At 41.8% G+C, this 20,883-nt stretch overlaps 1 protein-coding gene across 1 annotated transcript in view; it reads right to left on the bottom strand.

Moving 5' to 3' along the window:
* Stag2 (stromal antigen 2) overlaps positions 1–6,688 on the bottom strand; it is a 123,038-nt gene extending 116,350 nt beyond the window's left edge. Inside the window, 1 exon segment of the mRNA XM_032890418.1 lies at positions 6,509–6,688. The gene's annotated coding sequence lies outside the window, so the exon portion shown is untranslated.
* Between the last annotated feature and the right edge of the window lie 14,195 nt (positions 6,689–20,883).

Genomic DNA, 20,883 nt, shown 5'->3' with positions numbered 1-20,883 from the left:
ATGCCAGCTAAAGACAGAACATAGGTCAGCAGCCTTGGGAGGAAGTTGTCCTTATCCACAGCTATCCCACTGGCTCCAACATAAGAATTTTACCTTACATCAACTCACCTGACCCTTAACAAAAATCTGTTGATTTATCACAGAAAACTGTGATTTTGTAAAATTAAAACAATGAGGATTATAGACCTAAAGTCCCTAAGAGAAACATCTGAGTTTAACAAGCACAAAGAACGTTAAGGATTTGGGGTCAAGCAAATCAGGTGTGATTTGGGGACAGTCATTGCCCAACACCTAGAACCTCAACTTCCTCATCTGTAAACTAGCTTGTACCTTAGCTGGGTGGTAGTTGTACATGTCTTTAATCCCAGCACTCTGGAGGCAGAGGCAGGCAGATCTTTGAGTTTGAGGGTAGCCTGGTCTACAGAGAGTTCTAGGACTGCCAGGGCTACAGAGAAACACGGTCTCAGAAAAGAAAATAGAAACTTAACAAGACAAATTTGGAGAGCTAACTGGGCTACAGAATGAGATTATGTCTGAAAGTAAACACTTAAGCAAAGAGACCATTGTGTCTACCTTTTCCTGTAGAGGAGAACAAAGCTAGTTGATTAATCTCTTAACTACCTTTCTTTTCTCTCAAGAACTTGCAAAGTAGCCTGGGGCTGTCTGACACTCACTGGGTCTCCCAGACTGGCCTCAAATTTGCACCAATTGTCCTACCTCAGCCTCCCAAGCACTCCAATTACAGGTGTGAGCCACTATGCCTAGCAGCACTAACTCTCCGGGTGTCCAGTAATCAGTATCAAAGTACAAACTAGGTAGTAAAACCCTATTCAGGGGGAAATGTAGTAACAAATTACCAAAGAAATTAAATATGTTCCTTTTTTAAAAATTCATATACACAAAACCCAGTCCACAAAGCCATACTTACACAGAAAAATGGAGGATTTGGTTAAATAAATGCAAAATGTACTTTTAGAAAAAGCAAACCCGGGTTGGGGATTTAGTTCAGTGGTAGAGCGCTTGCCTAGCAAGCACAAGGCCCTGGGTTCTGTCCCCAGCTCTGAAAAAAAAAAAAGAAAGAAAGAAAAAGCAAACCTAGAATTCTATTTCTTCACATCGCTGCCACCAGAACACAAAAAAACTATCATTTGCGAAAGACAAATATTTGTATACAGGGGCACAGTATGGAAGGAACTTCACACAAAAAGCCCTGAGCATAAATATTAAAAGTAGAAAACTACAAAAAATGCAAAGTACTTTGAAACTGTAATTCTATAGCTCCTCTCTTATTCTCCAACAATAACATTTCAATCTACACTAATATCTAGCTAGGATTACAATAATACCGTGCATTGCTAATTGGGACTATCCCTTTCCTTTGCTATTTTATTCTCCCAACTCTCAAAATAGTGCTCCTCTAAATAGCAAACTGTACATTTTAATGTACAGTTTAGGTTCAAAATTAATCTTTCAGCATCAAAAGCTGAAGTGTTCCATCTAGTAAAGAACTGAAAGCAAAATAAAAATGCTATATGCTGTTTACAACATTCCTATAGGACTGTGGTTAAGCATGCAGAATATCAAACATTACTAAAGTGACAATGACATATTTTCATCCATAACTCTGCATTCACAAAGAAATTTGAGCCTGATCCTAGGCTAAGCCCCCAATTTTACTCATACAAATGATAAAAGAATGTTGAATTTAATTTCATTTAAATTATATTCATTTGGACTTTAAAAATCCAAAATCAATTTCAGTGCTGCCAAAAGTCATAATTTCTTGGTGTAGTAGCTAGCTATTGAATCACCACACAAGAATCAAAGCTGATACCACATTTTCACCATCTACTTAAGAATATTTGCATAGGAATAAAAATGTGAAGCCAGGAAGCTGACTTCTCTTAATATCCTTGTAAAAGCTAATGAGCGTGAAATAATGCTAACAGTTCGGAAATGTTTGCTCTCAGACTGGGGTAAAATTTTTTCTACAATAGTAATAATTGTGGAATATACTTTACCAAACCAAAAAAAAATATATCCATTGCTATGGATTCCTTTCATTAACTTTAACATATATTCAAAAATGCATCTAACAGAGGAACAAAATAAGCTTGAAACAGAATACCAGACTGCAGAAAGCAAGGTACTTACCTTGGACTTTGGGAGCAAATATACTAATTAAAGAGATCAAGGATCTTATTTTAATTGTACTTTTATTGCTGATGGCAATATGAAAAATGTACTTTTATTGCTGATGGCAATATGAAAAAAATGTTCTTAAAAGAAAACGTTGAAATAGTTTTTCCATCAACTTTCAAGTAGTTAAAAAGCAAACTGTTGGGTTGGGGATTTAGCTCAGTGGTAGAGCGCTGCCTAGGAAGCGCAAGGCCCTGGTTCGATCCCCAACCCGGAAAAAAAAAAAAAAAAAAAAAAAAGCAAACTGTTGGGGTTGGGGATTTAGCTCAGTGGTAGAGCGCTTGCCTAGCAAGTGCAAGGCCCTGGGTTCTGTCCCCAGCTCCAAAAAAAAGAAAAAAGAAAAAAAAAAAAGCAAACTGTTGAGGAGGGTAAATCATTTTAAATGTAAATACTCATTTTCCTATTGGTTTAAAAAGATCACTCTCTCTACCTGTCTGTCTCAAATACCTTATAATACTACAGTACTTCACAATGAGAAGAAATAGCCAAAGTCCATTCCTTTTCCAATCCAGCTCTCTACCCAGTCATTAAACAGCAAACACTGAAGCTGAATTCAGCCATGGCAATCTTCCTCAGGGAATGTTCCCTGTGGCACCCCAATCCCTTCACTGTCACTTACTCGACTGCCAAAGCCCCTCCTATTAATAGTAAATCCCTCTCATACTGACTCACTGCAGCTCCAATTTAATGAAACACACACCAAGAACAAGTTGTTAAATACACAAACGGAATTTCCTATTTTCAAAAAAAAAAAAAAATCAAAGGGAAAGCAGAAGCCCAACACGTTCATAATGTTACATTTTAAGTCTAATTTTTAATAATTTTTTTTTTTTTCCCTGCAGGCTTTGTTAAAATATTTTCAAAAATTGTTAAGATAGACATAATGTAATTTACAACAAACAAAACTAAGTTTCCGTGTAAATAACTTAGGTAAATATAAAGAAGTCAGCACATGAAATGTAAAAAACTTTTTAGATTTTTCTGCCGAAGTCTTGTTTCAACTACAGAAATTTTCAAGCAAATAGCAAAGTAAAGTAAGTTACCAATGAGCCCTTCTGAACTCATTTACCTACAGTAATCAACTGGCGGCCACCTCCTTCATCTCTGTCCTCCTACTCCTTATCTTAAAAGAGAATGCAGAGGCACTATTCAATCAGGACACTGAGCATAACCCAAAGGCAACAAAAGTATCAAAGCACCATGTTAAAAAGTAAAAAATCTTACAATGTTGCTGCAAAAGCACCCTGCTCAACACTTAGATAGTAATATTTAAGAATTCAGTAAAAAACATTGAAACCACCATCTTTACTACTCAACGAATACATTTAAATTATATTTTAAAAGGGTAAATAAAAATATGAGGTGAAATGAACTTAAATATTTGTAATTAGCAGGAATTCATGCATTTGATTTGAAAAACGGAAAAAAACAATTTAACATGTCATGAAATTACAATTCAACCACTTGAAAAACCGCTGAACACTTATGCCTTAACTGATCCTTCTGATCCCTAATTATAGATTGATATCAACACAGAAAGAAAACCAGGCATTTTGACGTAAGTGATTTAAAATGTTCAAAATTAACCCCACCGTCCATTGAGAAATATATATGAAAGCAAGACCAAACTACCTGAATTGCATGTCGTTAAACAGAAATGTATCCACTTTCCAGGGCCATCAGAAAAAAAAATAATAAGTTCACATATACCCTTAAATGCAATGCACTGGGCTCCAGACAGAATTAGGAGACCGCCTCCTGCTTTTGCTCCTAACCAATACGCAGAGAGAGAAGGTTGGCAGGAAAGTGCTGGAGGACAGTAACAAACACCAGCAAGCTCCCGAGCAGGCCTTGCTAGAGCCAGGAATGACGCACTTCGGTAACCCGACTCTTTCTCCCCTCCACCCCCCGCCCCCAGCAGCGGTGCTGACACCGCCAACAGCCCGGAGTAGGAAAAAAGACAACAGAAAAAAGGCAATGCTTGGACCTCACCAGGTTTCATTAAGAAACCTCGATTATTCCTCTTTCGACACTAACCACCAGGACTAAACAGGAAAAGAAGCTTCGTGCTTAAGCAAGTCCCATCATGGTGGTTTAAGTCACTAAATTAAGCTGATAATGAGTCCAATCCACAGAGACATATATACAGGGTGTGGCTGCTGTGAAATACGGCGGTCCGTGGGAGAAAGGGGTACGGAATTTACACTCCAGTGTGAAGGGAAGATGGGGCTTTACCAGGGTCGAGGAGGCGGCCCGCGCATTTTAAGGAACCATTGCAAACCAACACAAGCGTCTCCTTTACTTAAACCTAACCTCACAGATCAAAAGTTTCTGATAGACATAGCATAGAAGCTAGAAATCATCATTTAATCAAGAAACACGACCCTCAATTTAAAAACTACATCCAGAAGAAAGGAGGGAGAGGGAGGGGGCAGGCAACAACATAAAAAAAAACATCCTAGGCCACGGAGGAGAAAGTCTCCCAGACCGGATGAAACTACTAATGCAGTATTAAAAATTCAAGTCCAGCACCAAAGCACGAAAAATCACACGATAACCTATTACCGTTGAGGATTAAAAATAAAATGACATGTAATACCAAGGAGCAGAAACTAAATGTCGAAGTACAGCGGTTTATCAAAAAAATAATAATGAAAAAAATCAAAACTAAAGGCAAAACAAGACATTGTCGCGGCGGGAGGGAAAGGGGAAAAAAGGCCGAAATCAACAATACGTTTACAATTCTAGGCCAGAAGAAAATGGGAACGGGGCTCAAAGTTTTGCGGAACTACTTGATGCTGTTTCCCACACCTTCTCTCTCCCATGGCCCATCCGACCCTTTTCCTCCTAAAATTGTAGTCCGCAGATCTCCGGATACGTGAGAGAAGAAAAGAGAAAGTCGCCTTCAAGCAAGAATAAAAGTGTGGAGGGAAAACAGAGGCTGCCTACCTGGGGTAAGGATCAGCTCAGTTCGTGCCTTGAGAAAGACAGTGCGGGTGGGGGTGGGAACGAAAAAGCAGCACTAAAACTAAAACAAAAGTGGCGCCAAAACCCCCCAACAAACAGCCTTCCACTCCCGCCCTTCCCCCCCTCCGCCCATGCCAGGCAGGCAGGGCCCCCTTCGGGGCAAGCTCTACGCGCTGGGGACCGACGCCGCCGGACCCCAAACGATTTCGAAAATTGGTGCCCTAAGAAAACTGACCGAAGTCGGGGCCTCGGGAAGGATGGAGAGATCGATGCCAACCGCTTTGCCCAAGCAGTTCCCCCACCACGCGCTGGAGATGATGGGGCGGGGGAGAGAAGCCGAGGGGCCCGTCACATGAATGTTGTTCCCTCTCTAGGAAGGGAGGAAGAGAGAGGGAGGGAGGGAGGGAGGGGGAGGGAGAGAGAGAGAGGGAGGGAGGGGGGGGAGGGAGGGAGGAAGCAAGGAGGGGAAGGGGGTAGGGAGGGGGAGACGAGGGAGGGGTGTGAGCAGAGTAGATTTTTCCCTCGCCTCCCTCGGTCCGAGGCCCAAATAGACACAAACGAGCCTGCTCGGCCTCCCCTCCCCCCGGGTTCCCAGCACCACCATCTTGCTCGCTTCCTTCCCCGCACCACCACGGCGCGCTCTCCCACCACCCCCCCCACCACACACCACCGGGCCGCGGCCTCCCCGGGTTTGCCCTTTCTTCTCCACCCGCGTCCCCCATCCCGACTAGGGATGGCACCCCCACCCCACCTCCAGTCTGGGGGGGGCTCTCTTTCCCCCCCGGGCTGCTTAAGAGGCCCCGGGAGGAGAGGAAGCGATCGAGCAGGCTACGCGGAGGCGCCGAGCCTCCATCTTGCGCCGCTGCGCGTTCTCCATTTTGGGCCACCCATGGGGGAGGGGGCCCTCCGCCGAGGCCCCGGGGGAGAGTTGGGCGAGGGAGGCGAGAGAAAAACCTTCAGCTTGGGTAGTGGCAAGGAAGGTCCTGCTAAAAAAAGGCTCTGGGAGGAGGTAGGCAGGGAGGGGACGGAGGGGGGGCACTGGAAGTTCCTTGGAAGTGTTGGGGTAGCGACTTGGGGGCGGAGAGGACAGGCAGGGGGTGACGCCGGGCCGTGGCGCCGGCTCGCTCCCCGCCCGGACACGGCCGCTCGCTCCGTGGCTGCCCTGCGCGGGGCCCTGAGGAGGCCGCGGAATGGCCCCCGAGCGCCCGGCCTTCTCTGCTCCCTCCCAGCCACACGCTCTCTTCGCCCAATCTCAAGCACACACACCTCACGGTGGGCCGCGCGCCCTCCGGGTGCCCCTCCAAACTTCTAGAAGCTTCGCCTCCGCCATTTTATAACTTACCTCCCCCCTCAGCGTCTACAGAGGCAGCGAGGAGACTGTTGGCCTCCCCCACTCCTTCCTTCTTTCTCAGGCCGGGGGCTTCTTCACCCCTGGGCTGGTACAAGATTTTTTCCCCCTTCCTCTTCTTTACACCCTTGAATTCTACTGAGGGACAGGAAGCTCCCGCAGGTCTAGACAGTGGGGGGGTTGAAAGTGGCAGTCGGATCCGGCAGGGTGCTTTTTTTTTCTGTTTTTTTTTCTCTTTCTTTTCTTTTCTATTTTTTCTTTTCTTTTTTTTTCTTTTCTTTTTTTTCTTTTTTTTTTTTTTTTTTTTTTTTTTTTTGGTGGCGCTTCGGGATTGTTTGGGGTGTTCGCTCTTCAGCGACTTGAGGCGAATGGAACGCGCAGGCGCCATCTGTCGGCCGCGAATCCGCAGCCAGGTCCTGTTGGGAGGGAGCGGCATCTAGCGGCAGCGGGCTGCCATTGCGGCGCGCGCCTCGCAGCCCTCCCCCCCACCAGCCTCCTCCCTGTGTCGCCGACCCATCGCGGCCGCCGGACTCCCCGCTTCGGCGACTCGGACGCCGCCTGTGGCTAGGCGCCCGCAGGGCGCGCCCGCCGAGTGGGGTAAACAAGCTGGCGTGCCCGCGCCTCTCTTACTCAGCCGTTGGGACGCGCTTCCGCCCAGCGCGGACTGGCTGGGCCCGCGGCGCCACCGAGGAGGTCGCCAGGACGCCGGAGACAGCGTCCGCTGGAGCCCCGCCGTGGGAATTCCGGGGCTTAGCGAGACGATCGTCCGGCTCCCCCGCCCCCTGCGCAGCCCCAGAGTGGCAGCCCTGCAGGCTAGCACCCTTAGAAGCTCTCCAACACACCCACCCCAGCAAAGGGCCACTTGTTCCTTGTTCCCGGATCCCTGCTTCCTTCACGTCCTTTCCACCCAAAGAACCCAACTCGGCCACTTGATCCCAACCTGAATGGATAGCTTGCAATGTTCTTTCCTTATTTTTCCCTTCGAGTATGGGGTAAAGACTAGTTCTCTTTATCAGGAAGACTACTGGAGGAAATTATATATAATTACATATATGTGTGTATATAGATATATAATTTTCAACTGACTATTTCCCATAAAAATGTGGGCTCCATACTCAAAATCTACGAGACGTAGGGAACTAGACTACTAGGCTAGTTGGCCACTAGACGAGTTTATAGGTGACTTTGGGGGCAGAAAAGGAAATAGGAACAGATAAAGTGGCATGAAATCCACTTGCAAGGACAGAGTTAGCAGGGGACCTGTGGAGATTACTAGACACTTGCTGCTGGCCTTATGTGGAGGCAGCCTTGCCACATTGTTAACAATTACAGTCCCTTGTACTTCCTCTTATACTCCCACAAATGTTTTGAAGTACAAAAAGACTTTTTGCACCCTTTCCAACTCCCTTGGCTCTTTAGCACCCTTGAGTGTTTATTGTGAGGATATTTTGTTCTTTTTGTCACTTCATTTCCAGTCCACGGTACATGACTTTTGCCTAGGGCACTCTATGCGGGGGTGGGGGACAACTCAGGAATGGCCTGTCCCTGCCAAACTCCTCTTCTCCAAGGACAGGAAGGGAACGTCTCCATTGCTGTTACAGAACTTCCTAGGCGCCTAAAATAGCATCAGATTAAATGTATTTGTTTCGTTTTTTACATGCGGATTAAAATACCTGCCTCAGTATTAAATTGATTCAAACAAATAAATAAAAGACATGAGAACTATTGTAAGCTGAGTAAATGGTGACATTCCACCCAATCAGCTATGGTAGAGCATCTGAACACAATATAATTATGACTTCCTGTTCTTAAATTCTGTTCCTTCTGTGTCTGTTCTCTGTGTCTTACTGCTCAGTTCCCTTGCAACTTAAAAAAAAAAGAGTGATGGTATATTTAATCAAGTGAGTGATCGTATATTTAATCAAGTGAACAATAAGAGTTAAGCAGAAGCAGCTAAATATCAACAAGAAGTAAAGCCTTGAACGTTTTTACTTACCAGTCAGGAGGGGAATACCAGTTCAAACAACTCTCCATTTCTTTTCTAAACCATCTTTTGCTAGAATTTTCTGAAGTTTTTCATAGTTTTAAAATGGTGCGGCTAGAGCATTGATAGGGAGCAGTGAAAAGTTTATAGTTAAAGCAAAATTCAACCGGATGTAATAGAACAATTGGGCTCTATGGCAAATAATTTTACAGGAATTAATAGTTTGTGTCAGTTGTAAGTAAATTAGTTACTGTTTTAGTATTAACTGGAAACTTGATGCTCTGCTCCAAACAGCACACAATACACTCTCCCATAAGTTTTAGAAATTTAGGTTCTAAGTTGTCTGCTTTAAAGCAAATTCAAAAGTTCCTCTTGAAATTTGCTTTCATTTTGAGGAAAACACTACTGAAAATTAGTAACTGTGGTGTGACATCAGAAATTAACTTTGTAGCAAATTTCTGTCAACACCATTTGCCATTGGCTTTCTGCTGCAGTTCTTTCAAAAAATATTAATCCCCAGTATCAAAGATCTCACAATGGCCCTTCAGCTATCCTAAGAAACAACGTTTATTTTGTACAGGACTAAAAGACCTGCAGGCTTCATCCTTCATTGTTGAACCAAAAAACAAAAATTCCATTCCAGCGAAAGGTGTCACTGATGTAAAACTGGCTTTTGATGGTGGTTCTTTTATTTCTTTGTTTGAGGAGGGTTCGTTTGCAGGGGTGTTTGTGAGACAGGGATTCTTTGTGTAGCCTGGCATGTAAAACTACCGCTTTTTTTGGCTTTTCAAGACAGGGTTTCTCCATATAGTCCCAGCTGTCCTGGAACTTACTCTATAGACCAGGTTGGCCTTGAGCTACGAGATCCTCGTGCATCTGCCTCCCAAGTCTTTGGCTCAAAGGCGTGTGCTACCACACTCAGCATGTAAAACTATGTTAACTGTAATTCTATGTAACATGTCCATAATTTGGAAACAGTCACAGGACAACTTATATTTAATTTAGATTTTAACAAGATTTTATGGTACAATGTAATGTAGTCTGTACATTTCTAGTTACCAGAATATTTTTTTGCATCAGTGTCATATCCATGGCACAGCACCAAACATTTATAGTCTCTTACTATTCAACTTTCCTATTCCAGTATTTATCCCTCATCCAACATGCTTACTTTGAATATTTTATCATGGACATATTACACAATTAATTCTCTATTTCCTAACACTCTCTTAAACATGAAGCCTAATGATGACTACAGTTGAATCCACAGAACTTTGAAGTTACATCGCAGTATCATAAATAAGGACAAAATATAGACAATAGGCTGTGAGACAACATTTGCTACATAAATGGCATGGCTAATTAATTATCATTGCATACAAGGGACTCGAGTTAGAAATAAAAGTCCAGTAGAAAAATGGACAAAGGTCATGAATTGCTGAAAAATATTGATACTAATGAATATATAAAAGCAGCCTCTAGTTTATCTGGGCAGTGGTGGTACACACCTTTGATCCCAGCATTCTGGAGGTGGCGGCAGGTGGATCACTGAGTTCATGGCCAGCCTGGGCTACAGGAAAAAGCAAAAGGCTCAATGGTGGGATCTTGCCTAGCATAAAGGAGGCAACAGTACTAATCCAGTTCTTTTTTTATTCTTTTAAAAATCTAGGGCTGGGGAGATGGCTCAGTGGGTTAAGAGTACTGAATGTTCTTCCAGAGGTCCTGAGTTCAAATCCTAGGAACCACATGGTGGCTCACAACCATCTGTAATGAGACCTGATGCCCTCATAAAATAAATAAACAAGGGGCTGGGGATTTAGCTCAGTGGTTGAGTGCTTGCCTAGCAAGCGCAAAGCCCTGGGTTCAGTCCCCAGCTCTGGAAAAAAGAAAAAAAAAGTTACTCTCTTGGGTTGGGGATTTAGCTCAGTGGTAGAGCGCTTGCCTAGTAAGCGCAAGGCCCTGGGTTCGGTTCTCAGCTCCGAAAAAGAAGAAATAAACAAACCTTTAAAAAAAATAAAAATGTATAGAGATTTTAAAATGTGAAAAAAAGAAAAATATATGTGTATATTTTTAAGATTTGTTTTTATGTGCCGTGCTCTTATTTTGAATAAGTATACTATTATGTAGGTAAATTTTTGAGATTACATTGTTGTGTGTACATGTGTGTGTATTTGTGTATGTGGAGGGCAGGGGACAACTTGCAGACGACAGCTCTCTCCTTCCACTCTGTGGTGTCCAGGGATCAGACTGAAGTCATCAGGCCTGACAGCTGGAATCTATCCACTAAGCCATCTTGCCAGTCCTTACATGAGTTTTAATATATCATGCACCAAAAAACAGTTTGACACTTTCTTTTAGATTTGTTTGTGGTTTTTGGGGTTTTTTGTTTTTTTTTTTTTTGGGGGTCAGGTTGTTTTTGACAGGTTCTTGCTATATATCCCAGGCTGCCTCGAACTCATGCATTCCTCTTATCTGAGATTTCCAAGTGCTTGGTTTCTAGGTGGATGCCACCACACACAACAGTTTGTCATAATCGTATGTACCTAACATATGTTTACATGAACATGTTCATAGCAGCTTTATTTCTGAGAAGCAAAAAATAAGAACTCAGATATTCATCAAATGGTGCAATTGGTGTAAGCAAAGGGTATATTCACAAATGGAATATTATTCAGAAACTAAAATGAACCATTGATTCCCGGGGAAATGTAAATGATTCTCCAGGACATTGTGCTTAATATAAATATAAAAACCATCTACATGCAGTTGCAGGCTATCGGGTGGAAAAGGATGGCTCGGCAGGTAAAGATGCTTGCCGCCAACCTAAACTGACAGGAGCTCAGTCCTCAGTGCCCACAGAGGAAGGAAGGAACCACCGGCTACAGCTTGTCCTCTGATGCCCGCGCCTGTGCTGTGCCGTGTTTAGAAACGTACAGTCACAAATAATGGGGGGTAAGTTAAGCTGTGCATTATAAAATGTTTCTAAACTGACAAAATTACAATTCCCAATAGATTCCTAGTTGACACAGGTTAGATTTTTGGGAATAGATTTTTGTCCAATGAACGGACAACATGAAGGAGTGTCTGTATGGAAGTTGGACAACTGTATGTCCTCAGTGTTGATCACTCAAATTTAAATATGCAAATAAAATCCCAGGGAACTGCACAGACTTCAGGGGAAAATTTGGTGAAATTCAACTATGTAATGACCTGGCAATATTGTATCAAAGTTAATTTCCTGTGTTTGATACTTATGAGCTGTCATCTGCAAGTTGGTCCTCTGACCTGCACATATGCATTCTGGTGTACACACACACACACAAACACACAACAGTGATCAAGGCACTGTTTTTATGGTTACTATAGCATTAAACATAAAGGTTTATTTCATAAAGTTAAACGTGCATTAAAGTAAAAAAGGTCCATGAAGCTTTCTGAATTATTTTGCAGGTGTTTCTGAGCACTAAAGTATTTCAAAATTTTTAAATACAATAAAATATTCAGACAGACACATAAGAGGATTGCTTAAACCCAGGGATTCCACACATCCAAGACCTTGTTTCAAAAAAAATTATATTGATAAAAGAAAAAAGAAAAAAATCTCATTAGTGGAATGATAATTGTCCTATATTAAAGAAATACTTCAAATTTCTAGTTCACAGTCACGCCTGTGAACTTAGTTTTATGAGTAATTCCCCAGATCCCATATCATTCACTGCATGACTAAGAGCCTGAGGCTGCAGCACTTAGATTAGACCTTTGACCTGGAGCATCAACAGGAAATAACCTGATCCAAATCAAATGACTAACACTTTTTAAAGACAGCTTAAATACCATATTACTGTATTTTCTGATTCTTTTTATTTTGAATAACATGCAATCATTCCAATGAGTTAATATAACTGGAGGTGTCTTTATATACTTAAGATTAAATCAATCTCTCTCTCTCTCTCTCCCTTCCCCCTTCTCCTTCATCTTTTTAGTCTTTGAGAAAGGATCTCTCCTCTCTATGTAGCCCTGGCTGTCCTGGAACTTAGTAAAGTAGACCCAGCTGGCCTCAAACTCACCGAGGTCTGCTTGCCAATGTTAGAATTGAAGACAAGTACCTCCACACCTAGCTTTTTCTTTTCATTGTCTTTGGATGCGGGAATTTATCCTAGCATAAAGTCTTAGGGCTTAACCTCAAGTTATCAGCCTTAGCGGCAGAGTTCTTTTACAGACTGAGCCGTCTCACCACTCTAAGAACTGATTATTTCTTATATCCAATACATCTCACATCACAGCTGCATTACAGTAAGAGTCCCACCTCCAGTTCCTTTAGCATTAGATTCAGTACAGATCAGATTACTGCCTTTTATGTTCATTAAAGTGCCCCCCTATTTACCCATCCAATTACATTTTTTAGATAAAATCTCACTATGTAGCCCTGGCTGGTTTAGAACTCACTATGTAAACATGCCCTGGTGCTCATACTTACAGAGATCTAAGTGCTTCTACCTCCCAAGTTCTGGAATTAAAAGCATGCACCACCCCATCCAGCTCCATTTCGTAACTTCTATTGGCCCACATTGCTTGCATTCCTGCTTCTGTAACATCTAGGCGTACCTGGAATCACCTGGGGGACAGGTGAGACACACCTGTAATCCAAGTACTGGAAAGTGGGGGCAGGAAGACCCAGAGCTCAAAACCAGCCTCTACTACGTAAGAACTTCAAGGCCAGCCTGGGACATGTGAGACCCTGTCTCACAACTTAAAATAAAAACAAAACTACCTAGGGAATCTTTCTTAAATGCCAATTTTGTTTTGAGAAGTCTAGGATTGGTGTGAAACTTGGGACTCTACATATCCAGCAAACTTTCAGGACACACCTATGCTGGTGGTCTAAAGTCCATGCCTTGAGAAGTGAAGACTAGAAGACCAAAGTATCACATCTTTAGGGTATTTCTCAGTACCCTCCACACTCATCCACATTTCATCACTCCTCATGGTGAACTCCGATGGCGTAACCTGTCTATTGTTCGGTTTTCTATTCCCTTTACTTAGCACAGAGAATAAGTACTCAAAAAGTAGTTTTGAAATGCTACTGACTGTTAGGAAAGAGGAACCCTTACACACTGCTTGGTGGGAGGAAAAACCGGTGCAGGAACTCTAGATATCTACGTGATTCCTGACAGTACTAAAGGACAACTGTCATGTGACCCAGCCATAGGACTCCTGCATATTCATCCCCCGGTTCCATCTATTCTCCAAAAGATTAAGTCAGTATCCATACACTAAAGACACACTTGCACATCCATGCTTACTGCTGCATACGACTCAACAGAGCTAAGAAATAGAACCATCCTAGATGGCCAGCAATCAATAAATGCATAAAGGAAATATGGTACATACCCATGATAGAGTTTGACTCAAGCATATGTAAAATGGTAAATTATGTATTTACAGGAAAATGGGTGGAACTTGAAATGATTACGTTAGCAATACAAACAAGATTCAGAAATAGAATTAGCATGTGTTTTCTCTCATTCACGTAGATCATGTGTTCTGGGCAGTGGTGATGCACGCCTTTAATTGCCTTTAATCCCACCCCTTGGGAGGAAGAAGCAGGCAGATTTCTATGAGTTCAAGGGCAATCTGGTCTACAGCAGGAGTTCCAGGACTACACAGAGAAATCTTGTCTCAAAAAAAGGGCATGGGGAGAAAAAGAGAAAAAGTATGTGTGTGTGTCTGTGTGTGTATTATATGACATGTATGTGTGTGTAAACAAATAGAAAAGAGACTATGAAATTAAAACATCTTACAGAGGAAAAGAGGGTAATGGAATACAAGTTTTGTAAAAGCAGAAAAAGGAACTATTGCAGGGGAGAGTGAACCAGCAAGGGCTTTAGAGAAGGGCAATTGGGGTAGAAGATAAGGAAGTAAAATGATAGGCATTTGTTGAAAGTCTGAGGGTGTATCTCCTTAGTAAATGCATGATCACCAAATGGAAGATTCTAGGTTAAATGTCTTAACACCAAAGGCCATTTCCATAAGTGGGTATGTATTTGGTGAATGACTGAAAGAATGAATTAGTTAACTACTCCCTGCTCATATGCCACATAGCTTGCTTCGGTTTGATATTTTAGTGCCATGGATGTGACCCAGGGTAGCGTGTATGCCGGGCAAGTACTCTACTAATAAGAATCATTCTCAGCCCTAGCCAAACATGGCAAGCAAAGCAAATCACCTAGGCCTTCCCAAGCATTTTCCACTCTAGACTCCAACTATTTCTCTTTCCTTTTCTAAAAATTTCCACATTCAATCTTGTCCGATCTTAAGTTTCTAATTTAAATATGGAAATTATATCTCATTTTGGAAATCATCTTCCTACCAGGTTGGGATTTCTTAATTAATTTTTTTGAAAGATGTATTTATTTTATGTGTTTGAGTACTTTCCCAGCAGTGTGTGTGTGTGTGTGTGTGTGTGTGTGTGTGTGTGTGTGTGTGTACACAACATATAAGCCTGATGCCCAAAAAAGTCAGAAGAAGACATCAGATCCCCTGGAATTAGAGTCATAGATAATTGTGAGCTACTATATGGTGCTGGGGACCAAACCTGGGTCCTCTCCAACAGTAAATACTCTCAACAACTGAGCCCCCCATACAGGATGTTTTTTAATGCCCTGCAAATATTAATATAATAGTCATTATGTTTTTGCATGTATTATAACTATTCTATCTAATGTAATGCTAGCATATGGTAGAAAACCAATAATTTTGTACTACAGTGAAAGGAGAAAATAAATAATAATCTAGTTTAACACTTTTAGAATGTTTTGCCCTGGACTGGTGGCATATGCCTTTGATCCCAGCACTCAGGAGGGAGAAGCAGGCAGATCACTGAGTTCAAGGACAACCTGGTCTACATAGTGAGTTCTAGGACAGCCAGGGCTACACAGTGAGACTCTGCCTAAAAATAAGTAAACAAACAAATAAGTAAATAAAATTCTGCAATGACGACAATTTATGCAACCTGTGTTGTCCAATGTGGTAACCAGATGTTACTATAGAATACAACACTTATAATGTAGTTAAATTAGCTAGGGGATGAATTTTTAATTAGTTTTAATTAAAAGTTACATGTAAATAGCCACATGTGGCTAGTGGCTACTGCAATACCTATCTAGAGACTTCTGGTTCCGGTTGTTTTTCATTTGAAAGTATTTACTGAGTGCCCCATGTGGCCCAGACACACAGTACTGTAGAGGTTGTTAATATGAAGAACACTTGAACTGAAGGAGGTACTTGACCTCAGGTAGTTCTGAATCTGTTAAAAGACACTAAAGCTCGTCCTTCCCAACCAGAGTTACAGAAGATTGATAACAGAGGACATGCATAAAGGAGAATGGGGCAGTGTCCCAAAAGAGTTGAGGTGATCTAGCATTCATGAAGCAAACAAAACATAGAGCATTTGCTCAGGAAGGAGTGTGACAAAAGTGTAAAGCGAAAACAGTGCTCATCTTCCCCTGGAAGGTTGAGACCTATGGAGTTCACTGGGGCAATGGAGACTAGAGGGCAGGGAAGACTGTTAAAAGAACTCGAGGCAACTGCACAGTACTGGTGGCAATGTAAACAGCTTCATATGTTGTTGGTGGGAGTGTAAACTAGTCAGCCACTACAATATAAGTATGTAGATTTTAAAATAAAATAAAAATTAGATCCCCCGTATGATCCAGCTGTACCACTCCATGGATTCCAAAGGACTCCAAGCAAACAACATGCCAGGGGTACTTGTACATACTTGCAGGAGGGGCAGGGGGGAGACCCACTCACCAGGGTTATCTGCAACACTAAGGAAGGTATTCTGGAACAATAGCGAAGGGGTTGGGGTTTAGCTCAGTGTTGGGGCGCTTACGGAGGCCCTGGGTTCGGTCCCCAGCTCCAAAAAGATCCAAAAGGAGGCGAACAGTTAAGATATCATTTCAGAATGGTGTCTCTGCATGATGCATGGGAAAGCTGAGAGCCGAGGAAGGCTGAAATGAGTAAATAGCAGCGTGTGATGCTTTGAATGAGAGCCTGGCCTATAGGTAGCTCAGGCATTTGAACCCTTGGTCCCCAGTTGGGAGTGGTTGAGTTATGGCCTGCTGAGGGATGTGCGTCATCAGAAGCAACCTTTGGGAGCTCTGATGCCTTGTCCCACTTGCCAATTGACTCTGCTTCAGGCTTGTAGTTGAGATGTGATGATCTCTTAGCTTTCTGCCCTTGCCACCATGCCCGCGCCTTGCTACCATGGCTCCCTTTCGTGAGAGACTCTTAACCCTCTGGAACCCAAATACACTCCTCCTTCCATACTCAGTCTTGGTATTTTATTAGAGCAGCAAAAAGTAGTTAATACGTGGTAAAATGTACTCAGTTTAAACAGGGTAGAGTGCACTTCATAGCATGAAAACAAATTGAGAGTTCTGGGCTGTACATGTAGTTCCATGGTCGAAAATGTACGAAGAATGGGGAGGCCTGGCATTCCACTCTGGTCACCACAAAAGCAGGGAGGGGTAGCTGAATTAGGGCTGGAGAGATGGTTAAGCACGAAAGAGCATTTGCTTTTGCTGCTCTTGCAGAAGACTCACCACCCATGTGGTGGCATACAAGTCTCTGTAGACCCAGTTCCAGATGGTCTGACACTCTCTTCTTACTTCAGAAGCACAAGGCACAAATGAGGTCTCCATACATACATGCAGCTGAAACACACACACTCACAATAATAATAATAATAATGATAATAATAATAATAATAATAAACAACTAAATTTTTTTCATGTACAGTGGAAGTGAGGCTTTTAACAACTAAACATATCTGTAAGAAGCACATCCTAGGCTGGTTCATGTCTTGACATTAAAAAGAAAATCTTACGACTAAATTATTTGAGAAATACCAGACAAAAAATTGACTACTATCTTCACGTAATTCTCTAATCATTTATTGCTAGCACTGGTCCGACTTATCAGTATTTAGTTAAACACAACATGGAGTTCACTTACACAGAAAGGTGACATGTGCCTTATTTTTAGTGTCAGTTTACAATAAACACCAAAGGAAGACTTAACAACTCGACTCACCAACTACTTTACAGGTACTATTTTGGCACAGGACTTTTTTTTAATAGGGTCTAGTATAGCCCAGGCTGGCCTCGAATTCATTATGCTTTTGTTCTTAGAGAAATGACAATCACAAACAAATGAAAAACATATATTGAACTTTACTAGCTGTCAGAGAAATTGCATGTCAAAACTGCATTGCCATTCCATCTCATCCCAATAAGAATGGCAGTTGTTACGAAAACAACACATGCTGGTGGGTTTGTGGGCAAAGGGGGAAGTCTTACCCACTGTGGGAGGGAGATATAAAGGAGTCCAGCCTCTGGAAGGCCATATGGATGTTCTTGAAACAACTAAAAATAGGCCTAGCAGGTGGTCCACTCGTGGATTATTACTCAAAGGACCCAAGCCCACATGACACAGAGATTCTTGTACATCAATGTCTATTGCGACACTATACATAATAGCTATGTTATCAAACCAACCTAGGTATGCAACAAAAGGACATAAAAGGAAAACGCAGTATTTGTTAGATCAAAGCTCCCCCTGGAAAGGGGATAAAGCACACCTCATATATCTAATTAGGACATTCTTTAAGCTGGTAAACTAGTTTGTAAGGTCCCCAAGGTATGGAGAGCCAATAGGATTAAATTCCTAACATGCTGCCTTGTACTTTAGCTAGCGAATTCCCTAATCTGCTAAATTTAGAGACTCCTGTCTTCTAAACTCAGAGACCCCTACCTTCTAAAGTCTAAATGTAAAGACTTCCCCCTGTTCTAAGAGCTGCTGCTGGATGTTGTATTTCTCCTATGTGAACGGCTGGTGTTAACAGATGTGATCACTTGAAACTCATCTCAGCACATCTCTCTACTGAACCTGAAAAGAATCTTTATTATTTAAAACTATATATGTGCATATATATATACATATATATATACACTATATATGCATATACATGTTTGTGTTTGTATGTATTTATATGTGTGTGTGAGATTTTTTTCAGCCCTGAGAAAGAGTGATGCTGTGTAGTTTGCAGGAAAATAGGGGCAACTAGAGATAATCACATTAGATAAATTAAGCCAGGCTCAGAAAGGTATGTTTTCTCTCATTTCTTGTTCCATTATTTTATAGCAATACAAAGAATAACATGTATATATGACATGGAAGTAGAGGTAAAACTTACTAAGGTGACAGAGGACTAAGGGGAAGGTGAGAAAGAGAGGAGAGTGCGATATGGGGAAATGTGCCCAATATACAATATTGTATAAAACATATTATTTTGGAAGCAAAATCATAGGCTATTCTTAGACAGCAAAGGCCCTCGTCACCCCAACCCCAAAACAAGCATATATTGCTTAGTTCCCTATGATACTGAAAAGGCTTTGCTTAAAATTAGCATGTCCCATGAACTACCAGAAAGACTCTCTTATTGGCATATGGACAAGCTTTTAAATCAAAGGTCATATTAATAACTAAGAGAGACACTAAATGGTAGCAAAGACTACTTGAATTTAAGTGCAGTGTTTGTTACACGTTAACTACCAACATTAAAATGTTCAAACACCAGAAGCACTGTCAGCATGTTTGCTGTTTGATGATAACACCTCTAATGTTAGACACTAGAAATTAATGTTGTGGAAAGATTAAGAGGTGTGAAGAGAGGATGAGTGGGTATTTGCCAAGTACAAGAGGGCTAGAGATAGAAACTTCTGAGAAAATATTGTATTCCCAAATCCAGATAATACTCAATTTTTATTCTTGTAAACAGCTATTTGGTTTGGTCTTTTTGCTATGTTAAATACTGGTTGCTCCCAAAGACCACACCTAGACCCAGGTATGCTATGTGACCTTGTCCCCCATGTTCTTATTCCTGATTGGTGAATAAAGAGGCTGACAGCCTATAGCTGGACAGAAGAGATGCATATGGGGTGTAGGGTTCCCAGGCTTGGGATCAGAGAATGGATGAAGTGGAGAGAGAAGAAGGGGATAGAAGAGAAGCCATCATGGGGTAAGAATCTTAAAATAATGGCCATGTGGGTTGGCTAGTTGGAGTCAACAGCAGCCCAGACAAAACATAGCAAATTATATCGTAGAATTTTGGCTGGGAAATAAACATAATAGTATAGAGAATAGATATCCACCCAGCTCTTGTAATGGTTAAGGCTTATTATAAATATAAAGGCTGTGTCTTTTATCCAGGAACTAAATGGTCAAAGGCAGGCTAGAAACTCTAGGTTGAGATTAAATATGTCTACAACAAAGGGCATTCTTAGGACAATCGACAAAGCTTGAGTGACTTCTAGTATATTATAATTCCTGTTGATTATTGTCTTGGGGTTATGCCAAATGGTATCTTTATTCTTTGGGAATATGAACGCAATTGAGCAAGATACTATACATTTGTGCTCTCAACTACACAAGAGGTTAAGACAGGATCATTGTTTGGGCTCAAGAGTTCCAGACCACCCTGGGCAACATGCAAGGCCTTATTGCAAGAAAGAAAATAAGTCATGTGTGACTGACCACACAAGTTTATGTTCCCCACACTTCAGAGCATGAGGTAGGCAGCAAGCCCCCATTTCAGAATAAAATAATAGAAGGATATATATATAGATATAGATATAGATATATAGATACACACACACACACACACACACACACACACACACCCTGGAGTATTTAAGGTTAAAGGAGGTATTATTTCTTTAAGTTATGTACAGATGAAATTTAGCATGTACATAATCCTTGAGTGTACATTAGTGCACTGTTGTGCAAGTGCCACCTAGTAGCAGGTCACAAAAAGGGATTGGACACTTGTCTTCCTAACTCTGGTCCCAAGATCTCACATTGACATTGCTATGGAAACCAGCAATATCCATCTGGGTTCTGATTGGTGGCACATGCTGATAGTCTCAGCACTCTGAAAGCTGATAGAGTGAACATGAAGTTCAAGGCCAGCCAGAGCTCTAGAGATACTGTCTCAAGTTCAAAACAAAAAGCCCCACCAGCGCTGCTAAATTCACAATGAATAATAGTAATACGTTATCCACTAATCATCTGGAATTATCTTTCAAATGTGCCCTCCCCAGAAGGTAAATATATGCATTATCTTAACTTTGTAGTGACTTATTATAGAATGGCTTTGTCCAGACATACTTCTTTCCTTCCACGCCTCCATTGTTTCACAGGATCTTGAGAAGGTCTCTGTCCCATGTCCCTCGTGCCAGCTTCTAGAACTATATGAAAGATACATAAAAGAACAATTCAAGCTGCCCTTCCTACTTTTAGAGGAGAAATACAAGAGTCAAGA

The sequence above is a fragment of the Rattus rattus genome, chromosome X (assembly GCF_011064425.1).
Source record: "Rattus rattus isolate New Zealand chromosome X, Rrattus_CSIRO_v1, whole genome shotgun sequence".
Lineage (NCBI taxonomy): Eukaryota > Metazoa > Chordata > Mammalia > Rodentia > Muridae > Rattus > Rattus rattus.
The sequence above is the reverse complement of the archived record's forward strand: the minus strand, read 5'-3'. Positions and strand labels throughout refer to the sequence as shown.